Source organism: Chionomys nivalis, chromosome 23 (genome assembly GCF_950005125.1).
Source record: "Chionomys nivalis chromosome 23, mChiNiv1.1, whole genome shotgun sequence".
NCBI classification, from domain to species: Eukaryota; Metazoa; Chordata; class Mammalia; order Rodentia; family Cricetidae; genus Chionomys; species Chionomys nivalis.
Genome location: NC_080108.1, coordinates 37,927,241 through 37,941,995, shown reverse-complemented (window position 1 = coordinate 37,941,995; position 14,755 = coordinate 37,927,241). Strand labels below are relative to the sequence as shown.

The following is a 14,755-nucleotide window of genomic DNA, read 5'->3' as shown; positions in this document are numbered from 1 at the left end:
TCTCTCTCTCTCTCTCTCTCTCTCTCTCTCTCTCTCTCTCTCTCACACACACACACACACACACACACGAGAGAGAGACAGAGACACACACAGAGAGACAGAGAGACACACAGAGAGAGAGAGGTCTGTTTTTAATTGTTCCTATATGCCCAGCATTTTTTTAAGTCATCTCCAGCTCTTCTAAAGGAAGGTACACTGAAGATGCTCAGTAAATATTTGCTGAAAAAAATGAAAGAATGAATGAGAAAGCGAATGGAATCCAATCAGATCACGAATGGGAAAGAGACTTAAAGGCTAACGCAGTCTCCAAGAGATTGTTAAAACAATGATCATCTCCACCACTCTGTCTCCTCTCCTCTCAGCCCCCTCCTGCTTTCGGAGATGGAATGTATCCTCTCAACTTGGCTAATTTCATGCCGGGAAGGAGGGGCTCTTTTCAGGTGCCCTAGACCCTCGCATCTGCACCTGTCCGGGTACCCCAGTCAGTTCATCTACTAGAGCAGGGAGGGTGAAGGAATAGGGGCCCAGCAGGCCGCCTTTGGGAGGGTCGTGGGAGGAGCCCCGAGAGAACAAGGTAATGGGGGGGGGGGGATAGGCTGACGGCGACGAGAACCCTAGCGGGGCGGGGCGGGCCCCGCACGTCCCAGCCGGGCTCAGCGGAGCGCGCGGGGCCAACTCGCAGAAGGCGGCGGCTGACTGGCCTGGACGGTCACATCCCGCTGCAGGGGACCAGCCTCGGCCACCGCACTGTCCTCTGCACCGGGGACGCAGGCCAGCTGCCAGGCCTCGCCGGCAACGCCCTCTGCTCCCAGACAGACTACGCGCGGCCCTCGGGAACGCTGGGGGCCCCGCACACCCGCGGCCCGCGGCCACTCCACCTCTGCCCTCTCTGCCCGCAGCTCGGCCGGCGCTGCCCGCCTAGGCGGGCCCGCGTCGGGATGGGGTAGGGCCAGCGCCAGTCCGGCGATGGGCCGCCCCCTGGGCACCGAACAACCCCCGGGGCCTGACCGACCACGAGGACCCGGCAGGTGGGTGTGGGCTGATCCTACTGCGCGGGTGGGGGCGGGGGTGGGCACCAGGGTTATGCGGAGGCGGGAAAGGCGCGGGGAAAATGGGCTATGGGCCTTGGGAAGCCTGGGAGAGCTGCTGCATCCTGCTTGCGTTCTGGACAGCTCCTGATCCCCACAGCTCCTGCCTCTTCCCGGATCCCCACCTGGATGTTAAGTGGATGCCTCCGGGCCCCTCGGCGAACTCGGTGGAAACCATGGCTTCTTTGATGCCTCTTTCCCCATATCTGAGTCCCAGGGTCCTCCTGCTGCTCAGCTGTGACCTGGGCTTTGTGCGAGCAGGTGAGTGAAGAGGACGCCCGCAGTGGGGGTCCGTCAGAGCTAGTGTGGAAGTGAAACCTCTTAACCTGTCAACACCCTGGCACCCCCAGACCGACCTCCCTCTCCTGTGAATGTGATGGTCACTCACCTCAGAGCCAACTCGGCCACTGTGTCCTGGGACGTCCCAGAAGGCAACATTGTCATTGGCTACTCCATTTCCCAGCAAGTACGAATCACCCTGTTTCCCCAACCTGTGCCCTTGGGTCTCTGAACACCCCTGCACATTACTCCTTTGGAGTGCTTGGATGTTACAGAATCCCGAGTTAAGCCTCATGGTCAGGGACCTGGGATAGGTTGTTCTCCTTTCTCTACATCTTCTTGCAGCCACAGAAAGGCCCTTTGGGCAGCGTGTAATCAGGGAGGTGACCACCACCACTAGGGCCTGTGCTCTTTGGGGCCTGGCTGAAGACAGTGACTACACCATGTGGGTCAGGAGCATGGGCCTCCGGGGAGAGAGTCCTCCTGGGCCCCGTGTGCACTTCCGTACTCTCAAGGGTTCTGACAGGCTGCCCTCCAACAGCTCCAGCCCAGGTGAGAGCCTGTGTTAGAAGAGTCTCCAGCTTTTGAACCGGGTTTTAACCTCTCATTGACTTGTTTAACGCTAACAGCATTCTAGCTCAGATGAATAGAAAGATGATATAATTTGTTCTACTGCCAGGGACGGAAAGCAAAACAGGTGGGCAGGGGACCAGCTACAGAGACACTGCTAATGAATCCTTTGGGGGGGAGGGCTTCCTGCTTCCTTTCACCCAAGCTCACATCACACCTGCCACGGCCTGCATGAGCAATTTCTGTGATCACCCACTGATATCTAAACATTGCCCACCACGGGCTTCTTCTTGAGAAGGGCGATGATGGGTCCCGCTGACTCTAACCCCCACATCTCCCTTCTGTACATAACAGAGCTGTCCAGTGGGTCCTCTGTAACCCAGAGGATGGTTCTCTCCTTAGGAGACATCACAGTGGAGGGTCTGGATGGAGAGTGGCCATTGCAGACCAGGGAAGTGGTCATCATCGTGGTGGTGTTGCTCATGTGGGCTGGTGAGTACCGGATGGGGAGCCAGGGACTTGGGTCCATGATAGTGGGAAGTGGTGAAGGTTACCCATCCGGAGAAAAAGGAGAGAAAAGGAGTGGGGGGGGGATGGCTGGTGGAGGGAGGTAATCAGGACAAGTTTGGGGAGAAAGAGAGAAGGCTATTGCAAGGCCAGGGTTGACGGTTGTATGGGCCCCAGGGATTCCAGGATTTTCTAGAAGTTGTGCGGCTGTTACAGCCTCAAGGCTGTGAATGAGAGGTCAAGATCAAGGCTCAGATGGTATTGTTGTGTTTCAGCTGTGATCGGGCTATTCTGCCGTCAGTATGACATCATCAAGGACAACGACTCCAACAACAACTCCAAGGAGAAGGGGAAGGGTCCTGAACAGAGTCCTCAGGGAAGGCCAGTGGGGACAAGACAGGTGACTTGGGACCAGTGAGTGTGAGAAGGGTGATCTGGGTGCCCAGGAGTATTCAGTGAAAAGCAGAATAGGCAGCAAAGGGGGGTGGGGCGGGAATGGGATGTCTGGGATGAAGGAGTTCAGAAGGCGGTAGCAGCACCTTTACCTGTCTGAAATTTGAGATTTGGGTAATCTTCTCTCATAGAAAAAGTCTCCTTCTATCAACACCATCGACGTTTGAGTGAACTGAGTGACCGAAGAACCAGAACCAGAAGAGAGATGCACTGATAATGGGGGGTGGGGTCAGGGAAGCCTAAGGTGGTGATCTCTCTGAGACTCCCACAAGGCTGTGCACTCCCAGAATCCCAGGCTGGTACCCATCCTCTTTCCACTGTGAGCAGGGCCAGATGATAGGTCTGTTAGAATCTGTACCCCTGGATCTGGGAGTGGATATCAAACGGAACATCTCCTATCCCCCAAGTCCAGGGGAGTCATTTATTCGACCCTATCCCAATAGGTCCCAAATGGGGCCCCATCTCACCTGCATCAGGACCATTGGCATCCACTAGCTGCCCCTACAGCTTGCCTCTGGGCCTTGGAGAGGGCTCTTGCTGTCTGTATTGCCCTCTTCCACGGAGGAAGAGGAAGCAAGCATCTGGGCCTCGAGGCAGATGCCACACTGCACTACTCCAGTGTCTTCCACGGAGCCTCAGGTGCTCCCCCCTCACCTGGCAGCCCCTCCCGCTGCTGGTGATCTCACCCTGGGACATTTTTCCAATAAAGGTTCTTGGACAAACCGGAACTGACTGTATGGTATGCTGAAGACATCTCTACACCTTCTCAGCTCTCCAAGGGTCCCTCACGCCACCACCAACTTAAAGGAACAGACCCATTATAGGATGTTTGTGTCCGTGTTTTCATCTGAGACGGGTGGAGAAAAGACAAGGAAAGGGTACAGAAGCTAGAAGGATCCCTTCTTTGGCTTTGTTGAAATGTGGGGGAGGGGTGCAATGAGAAGACACACAAGTTTTTGCACCAATGGAAACCAGGCCATGTCACCATAAAAGGGCCAGTAGATTTTCTTTCTTTTATCTTTGTCCAGGACCTTGTGCATACCAGGCAAATGCTCTACCACTGGGTTACATAACTGACCCCCTCCCCATTCTTTCAACTCCACCATTCCCTCTGGGAAAATGGTCAGAAGGACTGAGCAGGGTCATGGAGGAGCTAGCCAAAGAGCAGCTCTCACGGATGTGTCCCTTGGTGCCATGTATCCTCACCCTGTGCATACCAGTGCCTCCTCTCCGTTTTCTTTTTCATCTATGTCTCTGTTCGTTTAACGTTAATAATTGTAATCCATAAAGGCGTTTATATTTATACTCTGTAACATATCCAGAGCATTCTAGAAATAAAACAAAGGGGTTTGGGTGCCCCTATAGAAAAAAATTATAATCTGGGTTCTGGGACCTATTTGTGTTATCTGTGAAAAATGGGAACTGCCCTCTACTCGTTCTTAATTTTTCAAGAGGGAGGTAGTGGTGGGGAGAGAAATATTCGTTGCCATTGGCAACCGCTGTGCATGCAAGGTTTTGGGACCAAGCTTCGGTCTGGAGATCATATGCTATGCTTTTTGGGGGGTATAAGTCTTGCCAACCTGGGACCGTTTAGAGAAGGCCTTCTTTTCTGAATTTCAGTCAATCTGCCTGATACGCTGCAAAAAATTAGAACAAAAATTCTTGAGAGCATTCCAATCAAACAAAATAAAGACAATAGTATCTTTTCTTAGTCAATCCCCAGCCCCAGGTGTCACACAGCTCTAAGCTAGGAGGCCAGCCCAGCTCTGTCCGCTGCACTGACCCATAAAGACATCTGGATTTCGGCAAGCAGCCTTGCACTCACCGTTTACCCAATGATCAAACAGGGTGCCTTGCCTTTCCCTAGCCAGTGCTACCAAACCCCGATCATTTCCTGAGACCGTGTTACAGGTTAGAGAAGCTGAACAAAGAGACAACGAGTTGAGAAGACTTGAATCGTCTTACGGGAATTAAAAGGTTATCAGCTCTGGGTTGAATCCCGGTTCCACCGTTTATCAGCTGTTTCAACTTTGGCGTGTGACCCCCTCCTGTTGTGTAAAATGGGACTGTACCTCTGCCCACTTCAAACACGTATATCCTTGAGCATTCACTGGTACCTATCAGTATTGAGTGGCCTCGCGCAAGTCACAGAACTTTTGGCGGGGAAAGCGGAGGCTGCAGTTCTGCGAACTGGCTTTCGCACCTGCCTTGCGCTTCTCCAGGGTTTAAGCAACTAAAGCGCACTTGGCCGGTTACAGCAATGAGAAAAGCTGGGGTTAAAGTGATATAGGATCTAGAGGCGGGTTTGGGGAGGGTGGGGACAGACGAAGACTTGCGGGTGGGGCTTTGCGTTGAGTTTGCATGCAAGTACGGGATTGGTCGAGGATAGACTTCGATGACCTCCTCTTATGTGCCCGCCCTAGGATTCACTGCGCTTGCGCAAGTCCCGTTTGCAGGGTCGCGAACCCACTATGTGACCTTATGACGTGTGTCGCACTCACGTTGCCTGTGAGTCAGTGACTGGCGCCTTCGCTGCTTGGCGGGTTGTCCAGGTAACCGCAGGAGTTGTCTCGGTCAGCGAGCATCCTAGACCTGTGTGCGTCATGCAGTTGAAGCACCTGAGGACCCTGCTGAGCCCTCAGGTGAGGAATCGCGTGACTCCCATTCCCCGGCCACCAGGCTTTCCAAAAGAAAAAAAGTGGGGTAACAGAAGTTTATAATGTTGAGCGTCTACTGTGTGCAGAAGATTGTGAAAGATCTTTCAGTAGGCGACATGAATTGCTAAAGACCACAAACTTTGATGGCACCGCATACAGCATTTGAGTGCCAGGCCCCAAGCTTAGGCTCTAGGGGTCGAGTTACGTCACAGGCTATGAGGGAGAGGCGCATATCTAGACAACAAGCATAAATCTACACAGGATGAAATAAGCGCAAGGCTGACGCTTCATATGAATTGTGAAAGTGTGTCTCAGATTCAGAAGCGGCTGGGCTCTAGGAGAGGAGCCCAAAAACATGAAGGATAGATTTGGGAGTGAAGGGATCCGAGTTCAGGTTTAGCACTGATTTGACCAAATGGTATCTCTGGCTTTAACCCTCATCATACGTGGCCTTTCTGTCATTAACTTCGTCATTTGGGAAAGAAAAGCCGTAGTGAAAGCAACTCCAAGAACCTTAGGAGAGAGTTAAGTGAAGTTCAACATGCACACACACACACACTCACTCTATAAACAGGGTTTGGTGGTGCCAAAGGCCGGAATCCCAGCAATTGGGAAGTGAAGACAAGAGGGTCAGGAGTGCATTCTTGGCTAAATAGACAATTCAAGGCCAGCCTGGGCTGCATGAGACTATCTTGAAAAAAGAAAAGAAAAATTGGGCCAGTGAGATAGTTCAGTGGATAAAGGCACTTACCACTAAGCCTGACTCCCTGAGTGAGCCCTGAGACCCACACACGGGAAGGAATGAGTCAATTCATGCAAGTTGTTCTCTGACCGCCACACATGCACCGTCCCACCACTCACAATAAATAAATGTAAGGAGAAATTCTTTTAACTTTCTTTTTTTAAATTTATTCTTTGTGTCTTTCACATCATGCATCCCGATCTCACCCATTTCTCGTTCCCTTGCATCCAGCCTCTGCCCCTGCAATCTCCCCCACCCAACCCACCCCCACACACACAAATAAAATTTAAGATAAAAAAGGAAAAACAGAAAAAAGGACAAAAGGGGAAATCTCGTCGTAGAAGCTGCAGTGTGGCACAGAGAGTCACACGGTATACTCCTTTGTCCACACATCTTTACATGTGTGGGTTCATTGCAGAGAATCATTGGTCTTGGCTACACTACCAACACTGGGACCTTGGACCCCCAGGTCACATGCAACATGGCCAGTCCCCTTTCCCAGAGCCTAAACATAAGCAAATGAGGGGGTGTCAAAGGTCAGTTGGAGGCAGTTCCTCCACGCACCCCGCCCTTTGGGGGGGGGACAGTCTCTATCTTAGCTTTCTTGTCCGGTTCCTTCTACACTGCACATTTAGGTGGGTTACAGACTAGGGGCAGAGGTCGTAGTTTGGAACATTTTGCAGGCTCAGGGGCTCTGTAGTGGTACAGGTGGTTTCTACGGAGCTTTGACAGCGAGGTGAATCTCAGGAGTGTTGAGAAACCAGGAAAAGTTAATAGCGGGTGCTGGGCCGTCCTCCCTGGGCCATGCAATCCCCCACCCTTCCCTCACCTTAGCCGACGAGCGACTGTCATTGAGTCTTCTGCGCATGTGCACGAAGAGATCCTGGGCCCAGAGGATAGGCTTCAGCAAACAGACGCGTGCAGAGAGCCTGGGTCTTTGAAACCATTTTTTTTTTAAAGAGCCTTTATCTCAATTAAGCAGGTATGCGCACGCACCAAAGAAGCATCACCCGGCCCGCTATTTCAAAGAGAGAGGCGGGGCGGGTACGACAAGTCCGGAGGCTGGGGCGGGTCGGGCCCTCGAGCACGCGCCCGGCCAACGGCCAACGGCGACCCGCCCAACGTCAGCCAAGGCCACGCCTATCCTCTAGTCAGCTCGGATAGGTGGAAAAGAAAGGGCGGGACTTGGGTGCAGCCAATCACCTGTAGAGAACAGAAGAGGCGGATAAAGAGGACCCAAAAGGAGGCTAGAGGTGTCGGGGAGCGGGAGAGGAGGGCAGGCAGACGAGGATTCTAGCTCCCAGAGGTGAACGCTGGTCCTCGGAGAAGAGGTAGGTGGTCCTCGGCCCTCGGAGAATAGGTGGTCCTCGGCCCTCGGAGAATAGGTGGTCCTCGGCCCTCGGAGAATAGGTGGTCCTCGGCCCTCGGAGAATAGGTGGTCCTCGGCCCTGGGAGAATAGGTGGTCCTCGGCCCTCGGAGAATAGGTGGTTCTGGGCCCTAGGAGAATAGGTGATCCTCGGCCCTCGGAGAATAGGTGGTCCTCGGCCCTCGGAGAATAGGTGATCCTCGGTCCTCAGAGAATAGGTGGTCCTCGGCCCTCGGAGAATAGGTGATCCTCGGCCCTCGGAGAATAGGTGGTCCTCCTCCGGCAGCGCCCCCCTGGGGTGAGAGAAGGCCCTGTTCCAAGAAGGTTGTCCCGTGAGTGGCGGTTGACAGACCAGACCTCAGTATGAGACAATGTGTCTTCCTGAGACAGAGCTAAAGCCTAAGCAAGGCTCATGTTATGGGAAATGACCCAAGTCAGGGAATATCTCAGATATGCCTGGGCCCTCCACGGCCTTCTATGCCAAGGGAGCTAGCTACACTCCCTCCGGGACTCCCGTCTACAACCCTCCTCACTAGTGTCCCATGTCCTGGGGTCCCTAACCACTCTGAGGACCCAGCAGGTCTGTCACCCTCATCACCCTCATCCTGTATTCCCAATACCAGGGTCTTCAGAACACTTATCAGCTCCTGAGACCTCCAACAGTCCTTGAGCCTACTTCCAACTTCTAGGACCTGGGTTCCCATTCCCAGAACCTATCGCCCCTTACCCCAGCACCTAGGACCACCCAGCAGGTTCTCACCCCATATTCCTGACTACTGAAAACTGAAGCAACCCCTTCACCCTATTCCCCTCTCTTCCTAAAGCTCCTAACAGCCCCTCGGTCCGTCCTTCCCTGCCTTGGGACCCTCAGTCTCAAACTGGCTCCCACCTCTGGGCACCCAGTCCTCCCTTGACACCAGACGCTGACTCCAGCCTCCACCCTACCCAAGCCTGACCCAATGCTCCCACCTCCCAGCACCCCGACTCAGACATTCCCATTTGTGTTGTCTTGCAGCAATTGAGCCCTGGGGTGGGCTTGAAGTACACAGACAGCGGTGCCCAGAAAGCAGCACCCAACACCCGTGCCCCTACCTCCTAGGACACCCAAAGAAAAGCAGCCACCATGCATCTTCCCGAAAGCCTGCAGGACCTGGCGGACAGTGAAACTGTATGCTTTCTGAAGAGACCAAAGCATCTCGAGGGTCTGCGGAGGGGTGAGACCCTGCGGATCAGTTCTCAGATCGGGAAGAGGGAGGGGTCAGATAGGGAAACAAGCACACAGGAGTCTAAAGCTGAAGCCACCTTTTACTGAGCATCTGGTCACGCGACTAGCCATTCTCAATACCAGTTAACTCACCACAAGAAAGGACCCCACAAACTTGGGCATGATTTGTAATAGCAGCACATGAGAGACTGCAGGAGGAGAATTGTCATGGGTTTGAGGCCAGTCTAGGTGACAGTGTAGAAAAGGAAAAAAGTGAAAAAGAACCCTTTAAAGGAGAAGAAAAATACCCCTCCCTCCCAAAAAAACCCCCATAATTTTGATAAATGGAATCAGAGCATTTGAAGACTGCTTGCCCAGTGGGGTAGCCACAAACCACATGAGCTACTCTAATTCCAACTAATTTAATTCAAATAGCATTCTACATTCAGTGTGGCTATATTTCAGGGGCTGAGCTGCTGCAAGTACCTCGTGGCTTTCCCACTGGACATCATAGGTTCAGGACATTTTCATCATGCCAGAAAATTCCATTAACCAGCATCATTAAAGTTAACACAGAAAGGGACAGTACCACTGCGTTCTATGAGATACCCATTCATTTTCCATTTCCCAGGTGGGGATGGGGAAAACAGGGTCTGAGGTCTATTTCAAACAGGAAAAGATCTACAGATGGGAAGAAGACAGTACGCAACAGATTCAGGCATTGGGTGTGAGTGGTCACTGTCAGGCATGGGGCTGACGCTTTCTGTGCACCCTTTAGTCACCACCATATCCCCAGAGAGTCAGGACACTCATGCTGTGTGGCCTTGACATGGAACCAATCACTGCCTCTCAACATCAGTACCGAAGTCATCTATCTATGCATATGGGCTTAGCCTGCATTGCTTCCTTCTCTTTTAAATTATTTGAATGTGCCTGCATGAGTTTATGCGCACCACATGCATATAGGCTCTGGTGAGGCTAGAGAGTGCCAGATCATCTGGAAGTGCAGTCAGAGCTGACAGTCGGGGCTTCTGGGAACCGAAACCTGGATCCTCTGTAAGCACAGCGTCTTAGTTACTGTTCTATTGCTGTGAAAAAGCACCATATCCAAGGCAACTTATACAAGAAAGCATTTAATTGAAGGCCTGCTTAGAGTTTCAGAGGGTGAGTCCATGAGCATCAGGGCAGGGAGCAAGGCAGCAAGCAGGTATGCATGTATGCATGCATGGAGCTGGAGCAGTGGCTGAGAGCCTACTTCCTATCTGCAAGTTAGAGGCAGAAAGAGCAAACAGGAATGGCATGGGCTTTTGAAACCTCAAAGTCCACCCCTAGTGGCACACCTCCTCCAACAAGGCCACACCTCCTAATCCTTACCAAATAGTTCCTCCTACTAGGGAACAAGCATTCAAATATATGAGCCTGGCCAAGGCATAGTGGTACACATCTTTTTTTTTTTTTTTTTTTTTTTTTTTTGGTTTTTCGAGACAGGGTTTCTCTGTAGCTTTGGAGCCTGTCCTGGAACTCCCTTTGTAGACCAGGCTGGCCTCGAACTCACAGAGATCCGCCTACCTCTGCCTCCCGAGTGCTGGGATTAAAGGCGTGCGCCACCACCGCCCGGCCCAGTGGTACACATCTTTAATCCTAGCATTCAGGAAGCAGAGGCAGGAGGATCTCTGTGAGTTCGAGGCCAGCATAGTTTACACAGCAAACTCCAAGACAGCCAAAGCTACATAGAGAGACCCTGTCTCAAACAAACATCAAACATGTGAGTCCATGGGGGCCATTCCCATTCAAATGACCCAGGCAGTACATCCTCTTAACCACTGAGCCATCTCATGGTCATGCCCCCACACACCCTCTTTTACGTCTGGGATGTCTTTTGTATATTTTTGTTGTTTGAGACAGGCTCTAATTTTGTAGCCTAACCAGGCTGGCCTTGAATTCATAACAGAGCTTCTGTTTGAGCCTCCCTGACTGCCGGGATATAGGCATGAGCCACCCATGCTCACCCATGCTTCTGTTGTTATCCCCAGACAGAACTGGCAACTGAGGCCCAACGATGAGATCTGGTTAGGGTCATGGGAGCAAGAACCATCCTTCTGACCTGGTTCTGCAGTGAGAGTCTCCCCAGGTTCCCAATCCAGAGTATCCAGACCATCTTCTCTCTGTCCTCTGGAACAATTCAGACAGGCCTAACTTTGAGTCTTAGCCTATATGTCCGTCAGAGGGACAAACTACCCTATTGGTTGGGCTGTCCCAGGCATAGCCAGCAGCAGCAGCAGCAGCAGCAGCAGCAGCAGCAGCAGCAGCAGCAGCAGCAGCAGCTCCTTTCCTTCCCAGAAATGACCCTTTGGCTCACTAACTTACATGGTCAGACTGTGGCCTGACACATCCGTCTTCTCTGAACCCGTGTCCTCATCTGTAACAAAAGTGCCCAATACCCCCACTCCTGGGCAGGATTGCTGTGAAGATGAGACAAGGCAATACATATACACACTGACTGGCAGGGGGCTGGCAAATGCTGAGCTCTCCTTAAATAGCAAGTATTGTCACTGAAATAATTCTCAACTGTGAGGGAGGAGAGGACTCGAGGAACCTGGGATGACAGGAACTGGTGCACGCTGTCTTTTATTGTCAGAAGAGGGGACTTACGATTGTCACACACTGCTCTCTGGTGCCTTCTCTCCTCACCCCAACCTATGACAAGGACATACTAATATGTATAATCCAGGGGGAAACTGAGACTCCCAGATGGAGGTTGAGTGATGGATCTGTCAAGGTCATTACCCACCAGATGAAGAGGTCAAACTCAGATCCACTCACTGTCTCCAGTGCCCAAACAGGGGAAGTAGGCATGAAGGAGCAGGGAGCCCAGCTGGTATGGCCAAGGGCAAGCCAGGGAGAAGGCAGCCAGCCATGCTAGATCTTGTGGTCATGGACTTTGCCTGGGCTCCCATCCTCCCTCCCCAACAGTCTCCTTCCCCTGGCCTAGTTCCTTAGTGGGAGTCTCTGGGCAGCTGGTATTTGTGTCCTCCGTGCTTCTTGCCAGCTGGTATCTGAACTCATGAATCTTTGTTCGTCTCCTGGAGACAAGCGAAGGAGGGTGCTGGAAGAGATGGGTCTCAGCCTTCAAGGAAATAGGATCCGCAGCTAGTTGATGCCCCTCCCCACATTTCCAATGCCCTAGGCTCCACTGTGGACTAACAGCCCCTGGGGCCCGGAAGTCAGGAGACTCAAGCCCCACCCTAGAGCAGTTAACTTTAAGGGTCTGCTTCCTTTCTAGTGAGTCCTGTGAACCAGTATTGTCCTGAGCACTTCCCAGACCTGAGCCCCCACTGTTCTCCACAACATAAACACACTGGGAAGCTGAGATCCCACGGTCTGAGTGCCTTGCTCAAAGCTACGCAGCTTTGCAGAGTCAGAAACGTGTGGCTCTTTCTGCTGTGTTGTAGTGTGGTAGGGAATTAACAATACACACTTCCAGGGAGGAGCCGGTGAGAAGAATATGAGTTCAGAATAATTGATGTGCCCTCCTGCTCTTTCCCGGCCTCATCTGGGCGTGAGCAGTGTGCTTCCTCAAGACTGCGCCTTAGCTCCCAGACCAGTGGTCCTCATCCTTCCTAGTGCCGTGTCACAAAATCATCTCATTGCAGCTTCATAACTGTAATTCTGCTGTTATGAATCGTAATGTAGGAAAGGTTGAGAACCATTGTCCCAGACCATCTTACAGCCTTCCTTCATGAACTTAACTAGAAAGTACTTGGCAAGAAGAGAAACTAGTTATTTTTGTTATAAAGCAATAACTAAAGGAGAGGAAGACAGGACAAAGGCAGGTGATTAGGGAAGGCTTTTACCTCACCCCACACACTGAAGGGCACGGAAAGAGGTACTCTTCCCACATTAATGTAGGTCCTACCTGCACTGCTGCAAACATACCCACCCCTGCAGAACCTGTGCCTGGGAATTCAAATCTTATCAAAATTTTCGTTTTTCTTCTGCACAACTTCCCATTGTTTACAGTTAGAGCCAAAATGTCTCTGAATTCCTCAGGGCTCTGTTCTCCCTCCTAGCCTGCTCTGTGAATTTCTCTCTCACCCTCACCCTTTATACAGTCCATCGGCCACATGACCCCAGAGAACTTCCCCAATCCCTGGGTCTGGCCCTAGCTATCTTAGGACCCTTCCATGCTCGAAGAAATTCTTTTTTTCCCCATTTTTTATTGATATTTATTGAGCTCTACGTTTTTCTCTGCTCCCTCCCTGACTCTCCCCTCCCCCGTTCAACTCTCCCCCAAGGTCCCCATGCTCCCAACTTACTCAGGGGATCTTGTCTTTTTATACTTTCTACTTCCCACGTAGATTAGATCTATGTAAGTCTCTCTTAGTGTCGTCATTGTTGTCTAAGTTCTCTGGGATTGTGGTTTGTAGGCTGGCTTTCTTTGTTTTATGTTTAAAAACCACCTATGAGTGAGTACATGTGATAATTGTCTCTCTGTGTCTGGGTTACCTCACTCAAAATGATGTTTTCTAGCTCCATGCATTTTCCTGCAAAATTCAAGCTGTCGTTATTTTTTTTTTTCTGCTGTGTAGTACTCCATTGTGTAAACGTACCACATTTTCCTTATCCATTCTTCAGTCGAGGGGCATTTAGGTTGTTTCCAGGTTCTGGCTGTGACAAACAAAGCTGCTGTGAACATAGTTGAGCACATGTCCTGCTCAAAGAAATTCTAATGAGGGGCTAAAGAGATGGCTCTTGTTTTTCCAGAGGACCCAAGTTCAACTCTGACCACCCAAATAGTGGCTCACAACCATCCTTAACTCTATGAAAATGCCTGTTCTACTTTCCATTCCACTCAACCCCCAGGCAGTCCAGTCAGGCACATATTGCAGAGAAACGCGTCCCCATCGATTGTGGGACTTGGGGATGTTTGCACTGTGTGAGGAGAGCAGAAGTCAGTTAGAAGAAAGGAAAGCTGAAGGGATAGAGCCCTCACTTGGTGGTAGAGCAATAAAAAGTTGTACTCCTTGCTCAGTAAACTGGTACTGTTATCTGTCATTTCAAAATACCCTAATGGAAAAATTGGAAATAGAACCCTTTGGTCTCTAAAAAAAGATGATGTCATGGTGGAGCTGGGCCAGATGCCCAGGATGGACAGCCTTGAAGGAGGATGAGCAGCCAAAGCTGATGAGGCACCTGCACCCCCTACTAGCCTACGGTAGTGAATGGTTGGCTCATGACGATGGTGGTGGTGCAGCTATTTTCTGGTTGTAGTTTGAGGATTTGGGGGCAGTGATTCCCCTGCTGGCTCTGGACGTATTTGGGTTAGGTGTAGAAAGTAAAGGTGTTGTAAGCCAGACCTCTAGTAGCCCAAGTGGTTAGTCCAACATTTGGCGTAGGAGCCAAATTTCATCTCAGGAGCCTGAGAGGACAGCTGGCGAGGGACAGGCAGAGTAATTCACTGTGTGGTGATCACGTATTTTCTCTTTTGGTTTTTCTTTTTTAAGTCAGGGTCTCATATAGCTCAGGCTGACTTCAAACTCGCTGTGTAACTGTGGAGGACTTTGAATGTCTGACCGTCCTGCCTCCCCCTCCCAGGTGTTGGGATTGCAGGCGTGTGCCATCTTCCCTGCCATTCCCATAATCTTTTTATTTCATTTCTTACTCTGTGCAGTGCGAAGGCTCACACCTGGGGACTGATGAATGCCAGACCAGCGCCCCATTATCTGGGATGTACCCCTGTTTTTGCAGTGGTCAGTTAACATGGGAAAGTGACATTGTTTATCCCAAGTCTCAATTCAAATTCTGTTGCTCCTTGTTTCCAAACTTACACTGTCTCTGTATTCCTGCCCAATAAATACAAATCGTTAGCGGCCTCCAGAGGCCCTTCC

At 51.4% G+C, this 14,755-nt stretch overlaps 1 pseudogene; it reads left to right on the top strand.

Moving 5' to 3' along the window:
- Positions 1-705: 705 nt before the first annotated feature.
- On the top strand, positions 706-3,548 carry LOC130865412 (fibronectin type III domain-containing protein 4-like; annotated as a pseudogene).
- Positions 3,549-14,755: the final 11,207 nt, after the last annotated feature.